Source organism: Acinonyx jubatus, chromosome B1 (assembly GCF_027475565.1).
Source record: "Acinonyx jubatus isolate Ajub_Pintada_27869175 chromosome B1, VMU_Ajub_asm_v1.0, whole genome shotgun sequence".
NCBI classification, from domain to species: domain Eukaryota; kingdom Metazoa; phylum Chordata; class Mammalia; order Carnivora; family Felidae; genus Acinonyx; species Acinonyx jubatus.
Window position 1 is genome coordinate 201,041,092 of NC_069382.1, and position 14,346 is coordinate 201,055,437.

The 14,346-nt window shown below is 52.5% G+C and overlaps 1 protein-coding gene across 2 annotated transcripts in view; it reads right to left on the reverse strand.

Annotated features, from left to right (window-relative positions):
* MAEA (macrophage erythroblast attacher, E3 ubiquitin ligase) overlaps window positions 1–14,346 on the reverse strand; it is a 37,262-nt gene that overhangs the window by 20,659 nt on the left and 2,257 nt on the right. The window lies entirely within an intron of this gene.

Genomic DNA, 14,346 nt, shown 5'->3' on the forward strand with positions numbered 1-14,346 from the left:
CACAGGGACCGGCGGAGTGTGGAGAACCCCGAAATGGACCCTCATCATGTTCTGTCCAAGGAGACAAGCAATCCAGGGCGGAGAGGACCATCTAGACAGTGACACGGGAGGGGGAAGGCTTCAGTCTATAGCTCAGGTGGTCCATAAACCCCCCCTTAGAAGATCATGGACTCAGGGACCCAAACAGAAAAGCTACAACTACAGAACTTCTAGATGGGCACACAGAAGAAAATCTTCATAACCCTAAGACAAGCAAAGTTTTCTAAAGAGATATAGAATGCACTAACTATAAAAGAAAAATTGATCAGTTACACCTTATCAGAACAAAATTCTGCTCTTTGAAAGACAACTTAAGAATAAAGACAACTATGGCAAGACTAGGAGAGAACATTTACCATATGGAAATCTGACAAAGGACCTGTACCTAGAACATACTTAGACTCTTACGACTCAAGACCAAGACAATCCCATTTTAAAAAATATTTATTTTGAGACAGAGAGAGAGAGAGAGAGAGAGAGCGTGCGCGCGCACATGCAGAGGAGGAGCAGAGAGAGTGAACCCCAAGCAGGCTCTGTGCCACCAGGGCAGAGCTCCACTCGGGGCTTGAACTCACAACCGTGAGATCATGATGTGAGCTGAAGTCAAGAACCAGACACTCAACCGGATGCACAACTGACTGAGTCACCCAGGCGCCCCTGGGAGGGTTAATTTTATGTGTTGCCGACCTGACTGGGCTACGAGGTGCGCAGACACTGGGGGAGACACGGCTCTCGGTATGAATGGCCATCAGCAATTGGGTGACGGGCTGAGTAGAGCAGGCGGACTCCCCAGCAGGGGTGGGCCTCCTCCAATCCACCCAGACCTGGAGGGAGTAAGAGGCTGGGAGGAGGGACTCTCCCCACTCAACGGCAGAGCCAGGACGTCAGCTCTTCCGGGCCCCCAGGCGCTTTCGACTTTCTGACCCCGGCTGCTCCGTCTGCTCTCCAGGGGCTCCAGCTTGCGCACTGCAGACCTCAGCCTCCGTAATCCCACGAGCCAATTCCTTCCGGTCAGTCTCAATCTCTCTTCACCTCCCCTCTCCGTTTCTCCCTCCCTTACTGGCTCTGTCTCTCTGGAGAGCCCTAAGACTTCACACCACCTGCTGGCCAGGCTGAGGACACCTGGATGCCATCGCTGGCACCTGGGAAGACAGTCTGGCTGTTTAGTACGACTAAACACACGCGTGTCGCTCAGCAACTGCAATCCCAAGAGAAACGAACACACGGTATTCACAATGACAGTTGTGCACAAACGCTTAGTAGTTTTATTCTTAAGCCCGAGACCGGAACCAACTTGGACGCCCACCCACGGGGATGGTAACCTGGTGCCCGCTGATGTGGGGTGCAGCACACTGAAGCTCAGACGCAGGTGAGGGACAAGCGAGACCCAGAAGGTGATGTTCTGACACCGGGACCAGTGGGAGGGGCGCTTCTCCACCAGGTCGACTACCCCCTCCCCCCCCCCCCCCCCCCTCGGCAACAGTGTCCGGAGACTTTTTTTGATCTGTCACGACTGGGGTGTGGTTGTGAGCCTGCCAAACCACAAGAGGAAATTAAATGGAACAAAGAAAACCTTATCAATTTACAAAAAGGAAACAGAAGACACACAAAAGCACAGGAGACAGAAAACAGAGTAAGGGGTGAGGATACGCCCACAGTATTAGTGATCACTGTGAATTGGATGGCCGTGGGAAGAAACACCAGAGCAAGGCTTTTTTCTTTTTAAAACACCTCTCAGAAACAGAGTAAGTAGACAGACAAAAGACAAATGGCAAGGAGAAAGCCACAGAGCGGGGCCGCCCAACGCAACTCTGAGTCGCACATGCATGCAATTTCAAGTTTTCTAGTAGCCCACCCAGACTGCTAGACAGAGCCCACCCAGTCACCTGCTGAAAAGAGCGGGATTGAACGGATTTTTAGTGGATCTTATTTAATCCAACACCCCCCAAATATTTACAGACATTTTGCATTACCTTTTCTCTTTGTGCTAAATCTTTACGAGTGAGTGTACGTTCTATTTCACACTTAGAGCATGTATTTGGACCAGCAGCCCTGCAAGCACTCACTGCCACGCGGGGCTCAGGGCGGCTGCGCTGGATTGTGCCACCACGGAAAACCCGGGGTGAGGTCTGGGGAAACTCGGACCCCATTCGCGGCTGGCGGGGAGTGCAGATGGACGGCGGGGGGACTTGACAGTCGCCACCCAAACCATGCCGAACCTTTGACCCGGCCGTTCTAATTCTGTGGGTCCATCCGAAAGGCCGACCAGCACACGTACGCGGACCCACGGGCCACCGGCACCGGCCTGAGCCTGGTGGTGCTGTGCAGGAGGGCTCCCTAATCATCTGTTGAGATGGGCTGTACAAAATGCTGACAGGCTGCCGTTAACTTCCCAATTCTAAGTTGAAATACAACTCAGATATCATAAAACTCACCCTCTGACAGTGTACAACTTAGCTTTTAATGTTATCACAAGGTTGTACAACTATCACCACAAACACTTCCAGAACATCTCATCAAGCCAGAGAGAAATCCCTTACCTACTGAAGTCCTCCCCTTAGCGAGGCGACCAAGCACCAGTAGCCAGCTTCCTACCTACACGGATCTGCCCGCCCTAGATACGTCACATAAATGGAATCATACATTCTATGGCCTTTTGTCTGGCTTTTTCTTTTTTTTAATGTTTTTATTTATTTTTGAGACAGAGAGAGACAGAGCATGAGCAGGGTAGGGGCAGAGAGAGGGAGAGACACAGAATCCGATGCAGGCTCCAGGCTCGGAGCTGTCAGCACAGAGCCCGACACGGGGCTCGAACTCACGGACCGTGAGATCATGACCTGAGCTGAAGTCGGACGCTTAACCGACTGGGCCACTCAGGCACCCCTGGCTTTTTTTCCTTTATTTAGCATGTTCCCAAGGCTCCACACCATGATGTAAGTACTTCGATCCTTTTTATGGCCGAATAGTATTCCACCACACGAGTTTACCACATTTATTTACACACTCATAAATTGATGGACATCTCGATGGCTTCCACATTTTGGCTATTATGGATAATATGGCTACAAAGATTCCCATACAGGTTTTTGTGTGGGCATCTCTTCATTTCTTCGGGGGCGATATCTAGGAGTGGAATTGCTGGTAACTCTATGTTTAACTTTTTAAAGAACTGCCAGACTGCTTTCCAAAGTGTCTTTTATGGTCCCCAGAAGTCCGTGAAGAGTTCCGGTTCGCTCACATCATCATCCAACACTTGCTACCGTCCATCTTGCCAATTACAGTCATTTCAGTGTGCATAAAGTGGAATCTCACTGTGGTTTCCAATTTGTATTTCATTAATGACTAATAATATAAAGCATTTTCTCACATACTTATTAGCCATTTGTATATCTTCTCTGGAGAAGTCTATTCAAATCATTTGTTCATTTTAAAACTGGGTTCTTTATGTTATTGAACTATAAGAGTTCTTTGTAGATTCTGGATACTACTAGATTCTTTTTTTTCTTTTTAACATTTATTTTTGAGACGGAGAGAGACAGAGCATGAACAGGGGAGGATCAGAGAGAGAGGGAGACACAGAATCTGAAACAGGCTCCAGGCTCTGAGCGGTCAGCACAGAGCCCGACGCGGGGCTCGAACTCACGGACCGTGAGATCATGACCTGAGCCGAAGTCGGACGCTTAACCGACTGAGCCACCCAGGCACCCCACTACTAGATTCTTATTAGATGTGATATGAAAACATTTCTCATCATTCTGTCCTTGGAGGCACAAGCTTATCACTTAAAAAAATCTTTTTATTTTTGAGAGAAAGAGAGAGAGACAGAGCACAAGTGGGGCAGGGGCAGAGATAGAGGGAGACACAGAATCGGAAGCAGGCTCCAGGCTCTGAGCTGTCAGCACAGAGCCCAACATGGGGCTCAAACTTCTGGACTGTGAGATTATGACCTGAGCTGAAGTTGGATGCTCAACTGACTGAGTCACCCAGACGCCCCCAAGCTTTTCACTTTTGAAGTCCAACCTTCAACAACCAAGAATTGTTTTGGTTTCTTATGCTCTGGATGTTCTTACTCTTACATTTGGCTTTCTGATCCATTTGGAGTTAGTGCTTGCATATGGTGTGAAGGAAGAATTCAACTTCATTCTTTTGCAAGTGGATCTCCAGTTGTCTTAGAACCATTTGTTGAAAACCCTCTCCCTTCCCTATGGAACCTTATCGAGAATTATGTATGGACTTATGTCTGGACTTTCAGTTGTAGCCCACGAATCTATTTTTAGCCATTTAGCCATAAGCAAGAAGTGTAATTTGGGGGCACCTGGGTAGCTCAGTCAGTCAAGTGTCCAACTTCAGCTCAGGTCATGGTCTCATGGTTCGTGAGTTCAGCTTAGAGCCTGCAGCCTGCTTTGGATCCTGTGTCTCCCGCTCTCTCTGCCCCTCCCCCACTCACACTTGCTCCCTCTCTCTCAGAAATAAACATCAAAAAAAAAAATTTTTTTTAAGTGGAATTTGTACTAAGTTTTGAACCCAGGAAATGTGAGCCCTACAACTTTGTTCTTTTTCAAGATCATTATTGGCTGAATGTTTGGGTCTCCACCCAATTCCTATGTTGAAGCCCTAATCCCCAATGTGATGGTATTTGGCGTTGGGGCCTTTAGACATAATTAGCTTTAGACGAGGTCACAAGTGTGAGGCCTCTATAATGAGATCAATGTCCTCATGAAAGGAAAAGACCAGCATGCATCTTCTCTCATGTGAGCACAGTGACAAGACAACCACCTGCAAACCAAAGAGGGTCACCGGGAACCTGAATGTACTGGCACCTTGATCTGAGACCTCCCAGCCTCCAGAACTGTAAGAAATAAATGTCTGTTGTTTAAGCCACTCCAGTCTATGATCTCTTGTTATAGCAGCTTGAGTGGACTCAGATAATTAACTGTCTTGGCTATTCTGGATTCCTTGCATTTCCATATGAATTTTTGGATTGGCTTCTCAATTTCTGCAAAAGAGCCAGCTAGTATTTTGATATTTGATACGGATTGGGTCGAATCTGTAGATGAATCTACTGCTATCTTAACGGTGAAGTCTTATTCCTAAGTACTTTATTGTCTTTCATGCTCTTATAAAAATGTTTTCCATCCCTTTTTGATTGTTCGTTTCCAGGGTGCAGAAGTATAACTTGTCTTTGTATACTTATCTTGTGTCCTGCAACCCGGCTCTTGCTCTAGTTTATCAGTTCTATTGAGTCGTGTGGGTATGTATGTGCATTCCTCATGACTTTTCGTATACGAGATCATTTCATCTGCAAATAAAGTTTTGTTTCTTCCTTTCCAATGTGAATGCCTGTTATTTCTTTTTCTTGCCCAACTGCCCTGCTTACAACCTCCAGGACAAATTTGAATGGGAAGTGGCCAGAATGGACATCCTTACCTCTGTCTTAGGGGGAAAGTTTTCAGTCTTTTACCACTGAGCATGACATTAGCTGTGGTTTTTGCATAGATGCTCTTCATTAAGTTGAGGAAGTTCTCTCCTTTTCCTATAAATGGAGGGTTTTTATCGTGAAAAAGTGTTGGATTCTGTCATGTGCTTTTTCCCCTGTGTCTATGGAGATGATCGCATGGCTTGTGCCCTTTATCTATTAACATGGTATGTTACGTTGATTTTTGCATGTTGAACCAACCTTGCATTCCTGGGGTAAATCCCATTTAGTCATGGTACACAAACCTTTTTGTATGTTGTCAAATATAGTTTGCTAGCATGTGGTTGTGGATTTTAACACCTATATTCATTCATAAGAAATATTGCTTTACAGTTTTCTTGGATATCTATGTCTGATTTTGCTATCAGGGTAATACTGACCTCACAGAATGAGTTGGGAAAAGTTCGTTTTTATTTTTTTAGAAAGAGTTTAAGGATCAGTGTTAATTCTTTTTTAAACATTTACTAGAATTCACTAGTGAAGCCATCTGATCCTGGGCTTTTTTCTTTATGGAAAGTTTTTTGTTTGTTTTTTTTAACCTCTTTTCATATCATAGCCTGTTCGGCCATTGTTTTTTAACCTGCAAAATAGCAATTTTACATGGTTCAACCCGATACATTTTCCCTTTGTGCTCCTTGCCCAACATTCAACAAGAAAAAGAGGTTCTGGATCTTTCTCAGCAACGTGAATCAGTTCTTTATGGTTCATATTTCGTAAATTTTTAAAAAATTGTTATTTGCTTTTATTTTTTTAAGCTTTTTTATTTAGTGTTTATTCATTTTTTGAGGGGGGGGAGGGGCGGAGAGGGAGACACAATCGGAAGCAGGCTCCGGGCTCTGAGCTGTCAGCACAGACCCCAATGCAGGGCTCAAACCCACGAACCGCGAGATCAAGACCTGAGCCGAAGTCGGATGCTCAACCCACCGAGCCACGCAGCACCCAAATAAAATTGTTATTTGCTTTTAAATTCTGGTTCTATTTTTATCTGGGTATCCGCAGGATTTAAATTTGTATTAATCAAGTGTACTCCGTCTTTCCTTGCTCATATGTTGCATGACAACTTCTAAGATCACAGGATTTGTTTAGTTAGCTGATGTTAAATACTTCCTCCAGTACATTTTTCCCCTTCAGTGACTCATAAAAAGTAATCCTTCCTGTTTTCATGATTGAAACAGAATCTGGCAAACGCCGCAAGTTAAGTTTTGTAGAAAACATCTGTACTTTCCTCCAGCTCTATAGCGATCCTCCTACACCATGTCATCTGCCTGAGTGTGTGTGTGTTCAAACCTTCTCCGGTGTTTGCTCTGGGATTGCTGACAGTATTTGCTGACAAAGAACCGCACTTTAGTTTGTCATCATAATGTCTGCAGCCATTTTTACCAGCACAGGAAGGAAGCATTTCCCCAACGCCACAGGACTTATCTTTCACAATGAAGAAACCTCACGAGGGGTCTCGACGTATTTATTCCAAAGCTAGTGACATCTTCTAAAGTGTTCGACTGAGCCCTGAATGGCGGGAGACATCTCTCTACATCCCAGAGATCTCTGTCTCACGTTCCTGCGTGTGGCATGAGACGTCTCCCCAATCACAGCAGCTCCCTGCTTCCCTGGGCTGACCTCCCGAGCGCAGCACACACCCGGGGGAAGCTCGTCCGGTTTCCAGTGGGTTTCTTGAAAAAAGACGTTGGCCATCAGCTTCCGGGGGCCATCGCGGGGAAGGGGGAAGAGCACAGCCAGCGCCCCCATGACCTCTTCTCCGGGTGTGCGACCGTCTCACCTGCCGCCCGCTGGGCACTCGCAGAGATCTCTTCCCGCGCTGGCCCGTTTTAGAAAGGGAGGTACGAGGAAAGCGGCGCGAGCTCCAGATCGAGTCAGCCCGAGTCAGCCAGCGCCCACGGCGCAGCCGAGCAGCACCACCGCGGTGGGAGCACCGGGGCCGCGCTCCACGTGGTCGAGCGCCCGCGGCCCTCAGGACGGGCTCGCCGACCCAAGGCGACGCCAACCGCCGGCAGGCCCCGCCATCCGCTCGCCTCGGTGGCTCCAGCAGCGCGGGCGTCCGGGCTGGTTAGCTGCGACGGGTACCCGGAAGCAGCTCTGCACGAGGCCCGCACGTGCCTCGGCGTCGGGCAGGCCCGGCCCCACGGGCGCCTCCGATTACAAGTGAGAAGTATGCGATCGGGGGCATCTTCGGCCGTCAGCGTCCTTCCGACAGACACGACGTTCCCTGCCGTTGCCAAGGTCGACCTCTAGGCCTTTCCTGAGAAACCACGTGGCGTCTCCTCAGTGTCCATCACCGGCAAAGCTCACTGTGAGACTGTATCTCCGTTGCCGTTTTGTTACCGTGAACAACATTCCCCACCAGGTGCTTCTCCACGAGGTGCTTTCACGGGTTATTGCTGACACAGAAAAGTGACTGATCTGGGGGTATTTTTCGTGTGCCCGTTACTGTGTGAAACATTCTCATTAACTGGAGTAGTAATTTTCCAGTTAGTTTGCTTGTGTTTTCTGAGTATATAAACACGTCTCATCCATTCGAAGTTACATTTACTCGTGTTTCGGTTTTTACTTCTTTGGACAGAAATGCCAAAGTAATGTTTAATAGTTCATTTCCTTTTTTGTCTGTTTTTATTTAAAAACATTTTTTTAATGTCTTACTTATCTTTTTAAAAAACGTTCATAATGTTTATTTATTTTTGACAAGGAGCACGAGTGGGGGAAGAGCAGACACACACACACAGCATCCGAAACAGGCTCCAGGCTCTGAGCCATGAGCACAGAGCCCAACGTGGGACTCGAACCCACGAGCCGTGATACCATGACCTGAGCCGAAGTCAGATGCTTAACCGACTGAGCCACCCAGGCGCCCCTGTTTGTTTTTATTTTTGAGACAGTGCAAGTGAGCGAGGGGCAGAGAGAGGGGGAAAGAGAGAGAGCATCCCATGGGGGCAGAGAGAGGGTGGGGGAAGGAGGGAAGGAGACAGAGAGAGAGGGAGGGAGGGAGGGAGAGGGGGAGAGAGGGAGGGAGGGAGAGGGGGAGGGAGAGGGGGAGGGAGAGAGAGAGAGAGAGGGAGGGAGAGAGAAAGACCGTCCCACAAGGGGCAGAGAGAGGAAGAGACAGTGAATCCTGAAGAGGGATTCAAGCTCCACCTGACACGGGGCTCAAACTCATGAACCACGAAACCATGACCCAAGCCAAAGTTGGATGCTTAAGTGACTGAGCCACGCAGGTGCCCCTAATGGTTCACTTGTTAAATGAATTATTTCTTCTCTGCCCTCCACAGAGTTTACAATCCCAGGGGTCAGAAACAGACAGAAGCAAGATACAGAATGTCTCAGATGACAGTAATGGCGAAGAAGAGAAACAGAGAGGAAGATGATGAGGCTCCCAGTTTAAATAAGGTGATCCCACCTTGAGGGAGATCCCTAAGCAAAGATCCGAGACCGTGAGGGAGTAAGACAGATGACCCCCTGGAGGAAGAGGGTTCCGGGCAGAGTAAACAGGTACAGAGGCTCTGAGGAGCCGCCAGCACACCCTCTAGCAGCAGGGAGGCCACCGTGGCAAGTGCCCAGGGAGCAGAGGTGGGTGAGGAGGAGGAGGTGGGGGCAGAGGCAGGGGTCAGGGCCCAAACCCACTCTGGACCCACGGAGAGCAGGGAAGGTGCTGTCTGGGGCAGCCTTGTGGTAGCTGTGCCGGGCTCGGGCAGAGCAGGGACTGGCTAGGAGGCCGCCTCAACACACAGACACATGGGGGCTGCGGCCGCGGTGGCAGGAGGAAGGCAGTGAGCCGCGCGAGATTCCGAGACGCTGGAGAGCTACAGAACGACATACAGACGTCAAGCTGTGAGGACAGAGAGGCCACGGCCCTAGCCTGAGACCGGGAAGACAGGGAGGAGGCAGACAAGTTAAAAGTTCAGATCTACTCATGCTGAGCTACGTCACAGAGATCCAGGTGACCCTGGGCCCTGGGCTCCGGGGTGGGGGAGATGACCTTTTGGCAGTGACTGGTACGCAGAGCGCGTCCTTGGAGCGCATGAGACCACACACGGTCACCAAGACGGCGCATGGTCACAGCCGGGAGGAGGGGGCAGCTGTGAGCTGGGGAGGAACCTGGCCAGGGGGGAGTCCTGGGGGCCCGACAGGACCCTGTGCAGGGAGGAGGGGCCATCAGTGGGTGCTCCCTGGGAGACACCATCAGGATCACGGGAGGCCCGGCCAGAGCGCCGGCGGGCAGCATGGCTTCTAATGGGGCCTCCGACGAAAGCAAGCAGACAGAGGTAGTTGGGTCAGGCTGTGATTAAAGCCATAAAGAAAGCAGAACAGAGGAAGGGACAGATCACAGCAGGAGCCACAAACCCCAATTTCATTCAGGCCCAGGGCAGCAACAAGCCCACAGCCAGGCTGTTTTTTTTAAGGTCCCTTTGAAGCTAGATACAGCCAAGCCCAAGCCCTGGCCTCCGAGCTTAAGCACAAACGCTGAACAGCACTTCTGGGAGGCCCCATGGAGGGAGCTGGCACCTTCTCCCCTCCTCTCCCTCTCCGTGCTGCCCGCGACACGGCGGCCGCGGTCCCACGGCCAGGGCAGAACAGCAGGGGATCACAAGGATCGTGGGAAACACAGGCATCAGGAACACCCCCAGGTTTTGAAGGGACCCTGAACAAGCGGCAGGAGAGTGCGGGCTCCACATGGGATGGGCCGGCCGGGGGCCAAGGAGCAGGGCAGGGCATGGTTTTGCGGGCCGTGTCCTCCAGGCCTTGCCCAGATGTACGGAGAGACCCAGCAGGCGGGAGGCCAGGGGAGGCCAGGCGGGAGTGGCAGGCCGCGGCACAGAGACCTCCCCAGGGCTGGCGGCTGCCACGGTCACCCCGGGCCGGAGGAAGCCGAGGGAAGAGCAAAGGCATCTGCAGAAAACAAACCATGAGAGGAAGCGAGGGAATGGCGCCCCGGGGGCCGAGAGGAGGAGGCAACCGCCTGGCGACTGGCACTTATACCGAAGGCGAGGGGACTGTGACCTAGGGGCACTTCTGACTCAGACCGAGAGACATGCGGGAGGAGGGGGCAGAGAGAGGAAGCAGCAGCTGGAGGGCACGGGGCGACCAGAGCCGTGTGCGCGCTGGTGGAGCGAGCCAGGGAAAAGGGGAAACAGAGGCAGGAGGGAAGAGACGAGAGTGCGGGAGCCACGGGCCAGGCAGGGCGAGCGGACCACGAGGGGAGGGCGGCAACCGTCGTGTGGGAGGAGCTGGGAGGAACGTGCGGGAAGGGGGGGGGGCACAACGAGGAGGGGACAGTCAGCGAGGCCATCTGCACAGCTGGGTGTGTTCCTCCCTTAGCCACATTCGGCCACACTTCAGTTATTAAACTACTTAACAACACTTAGTTACTATTACTTAGTTGTTACCCAAACAGCGAACAAATCGGTTTCCTCAGAAAGCTTTCAAGAGTGGCCCCCAAGTGTAAGGAAAAACAACGCACAGCCGTGAAAAGCAGCAGCTACCTCTGGAGACCGTGCCCTGCCCTGATTAGGTCAGCACCAAGCGGCCCCACTCATCCAAAGCCCCAAGGGGGTGCCGCGCTGCACACACCGGCCGGCCTCCTCCTTCCTCTAGTGCTCGGGGGTCTTCCCAGCTTGCTCCCCACTCCTGCTGAGCCGCACACGCGGTCCGGGGGGAGGTCTGGGCCCTCGGGGCCCCGCTGTCACAACCTCCGTGAGGCTCTGGGGACATCCTGGGCCCTACGGTTCCGGTGGGACTGGATGCCAATGGTGCCAGGGTCCGCCTAGGCTCCAACACAGCCCGCGGAGCTTTTCCCCCAAGTGCGCGTGCCCTGGCCGCCCCCGGAGGGCCATCGCACCCCCCACTGCCCCACGCTCGCCTGACTCCACGCGCGGTTCCGGGATCTGAAAGGCTGGCACCTACTTGTTTAACAGCTCCCTCCCGCCAAGCCCGGTGGCACCAGGATGGGGACAGAGTTCTCCGGGAGCAGCAAGGAGTGCGGGCCGAAGGAGCTGGCACCTCTACCCTGGGGTGCCTTGCGGGGGGGCTCCGAGAGGGGGGCGGTACCAGCAAGCCCCGCCTTCGGACCTCACGCCCAGGACCTCTGGCTGCTGCCTGCCTGGCGCCGGGCTTCCCATGCCTCCAGCTGCCACAGCCCTTCCTCTCCCGGCACGAGGCTGCTTCCAAGCATCATGAGCAGAGCGGGCACATCGACCTGTGCCCCCAAGTGTCTTGTCTGTGGTCAAGGATCTGAGCAGCGGTGCAGAGACCAGAGCGGAAGGCCGGGAGGATTTCGACCACGCTCTAGCTCTGGGGGGTTCTGGAAGGCGAAGGCAACACGGGGCTCTTGCAGGGAAGAGCAGATGGGACTCCGGAAGGCTCTGGAGGTCCCACCAGAGGAAGGGAACCAGGCCCCAGGCCGGATTCAAGTAATACAACCACCTTCTGGGGGAGGGAAGGGCTCACTCGGTCAACCAAACGATCTCAAGGGAAAGGAAGTAAAGACCCAGCCGACTGCCACTCTCTAGGGCTCAGCACAATCAGGATATCTGTCCCTTAAGACCAAACGCTCGTGCCGACCACCCTTCCTCAAACTTGAGAACCCGCAGTCCCTAAATCCCCAGCTGAGTCTGGGAAAGTTCACCGAAAGCTGGAACTCTGGGCCTCGCGCTGGCACAAGCCTGGGACGCTGAAACACTGCCGTACAGGACGCCGGGACCCAGGAGGTAGGCCCACAGACCCCGCTGCGAGCACTGCCCCAGGCCCCAGCCTGTCACGAGTTAGGGAGAGGGGCCAGCTGGGAGGGGGCACTGAACCTCCCTCCTCCGGCTGGGAGGGCCCGGACGAGGTCCTGGGCGAGACTCCAGATGAGGAATCAGGGTCCGGAGCCAGGTCTCCCAAGGACCGATTCTAGACCACTTCTCCTGGGCTGTGATGAAAACCCCGCCTAACTTGGGTAGCAGTAAAGGTCTCTAAAAAATTATCGTAGTTCAGCTCTCTGAGGGAAAAAAAAAATAGAATGCGCCCAAATATTAACAGGATGATCAGAATGATTTGGAAAATAAACATAAGGTCCTCTTATGAGAGAACGCTTTTTAAAATGTAATTACATGGGGCGCCTGGGTGGCTCAGTCGGTTGAGCGTCTGACTTCGGCTCAGGTCACGATCTCGCGGTCCGTGAGTTCGAGCCCCGGGTCGGACTCTGGGCTGATGGCTCAGAGCCTGGAGCCTGCTTCCGATTCTGTGTCTTCCTCTCTCTCTGCCCCTCCCCCGTTCATGCTCTGTCTCTCTCTGTCTCAAAAATAAATAAAACGTTAAAAAAAAAATTAAAAAAAAAATAAAATGTAATTACAGCAGGGCCTCTGGTTCAGGGCGCTGACAGGAAAAGCCTCGACCAGGCCCAGGACACAGGGCTCGTGTCCCACCGACCCCCCTCTCCCTGCTGTGGTCAGAACATAAAAACAGGTTCCGCAGAGCAAACTCCCGGCCGGTGGCTCTCACCGGGACGCTTCTGCCCCCCCCCGGGGACGTCTGGCAGTATCTGGAGGCATCCTGCGGGCATGCCGCTGGCATCTGGTGGGCAGAAGCTAGAGGCGCTGCCGGGCCCCCGCCATGCAGTCGCCCAGCCCGAACGCGCCTGTGCTGGCCACGTCGCCCGCCGCACACTGGAAGGCTCCCGAAGGAGCGGGTGCCCGGGTGGCACGTGTGGGCAACAGCGCCTCACGGCCATGCCATTCTCGTCCCGCTTCGCCAGCGGATGAGAGCGGTGCCCACCAGGGCCCACGAGCCCCCTCCCGGCCCCGAGGCTGTGAGGAACCTGCCCCGATTGGCCGATGTTCTGAATCGCGAAGACCCCTGTCCCATCACGTGTGAGGAGGAATGGCCGTCGGGACAGCAATGGGGGCTCGGCCCTGCTCCCACCACCCTGCTGCACAACGCACCCTTGAACCGGAGAAGCGAGCACTGGCCTCTCAGGACACCAACCCCTCAGCCCTCACTCCCCTCGCCCTGATGTGGATTTGGTGTCCCTCCCGCCCATGGCACCTGCATCTGTGACCGGCACAGCTCCTAAGCGTCAGGCCTCCCAACGTTCTGTGGAATTCTGTAGAATTCTGTATTAGCGTGCGTTCCTAAGGCAAGGGTCCCTAGCTTCCCGGTGAAACTTCCTCATCGTGCACTAGGAATCACTCCCGAAAACTTCTAGAAAAAAATGTTAACTCTCAACAGGGACACATGTGTCAACAGAAAATTTGTCATAGGTGATCTAAATCTGTGAGAGGATATGGTGGAAATAGCTTCTCTGATCGCAAAAATTCATCTAAAAGCTTTCTAGGGGCGCCTGGGCGGCTCAGTCGGTTAAGCATCCAACTTCAGCTCAGGTCACGATCTCGCGGTTTGTGGGTTCGAGTCCCGCATTAGGCTCTGTGCTGCAGCTTGGAGCCCGGAGCCCGCTTCGGATTCTGTGTCTCCTCCTCTCTCTGTCCCTCCCCCGCTCATGCTCTGTCTCTCTCGGTTTCTCAATAATAAATAAACGTTAAAAAAAAATGTTTAAAGCTTTCTAAAAGCTGGGTGCCCGGGTGGCTCAGTCGGTTACATGTCCGACTCCGGATTTCAACTCAGGTCGTGATCTCGTGGCTGGTGAGACCGAGCCAGGTGTGGGACTCTGTGCTGTCAGCGCAGAATCCTGCTTGGGATTCTCTCTCTCTCTCTCTCTCTCTCTCTCTCTCTCTCTGCCCCTCCCCCTCTCGCTTGCCCACATGCTCTCTTTTGCATGCGTGTGCGTGCTCTCAAAAACATTTGAAAAATCCTTTTTTTTTTAAGTTTATTTATTTTGAGAGAAA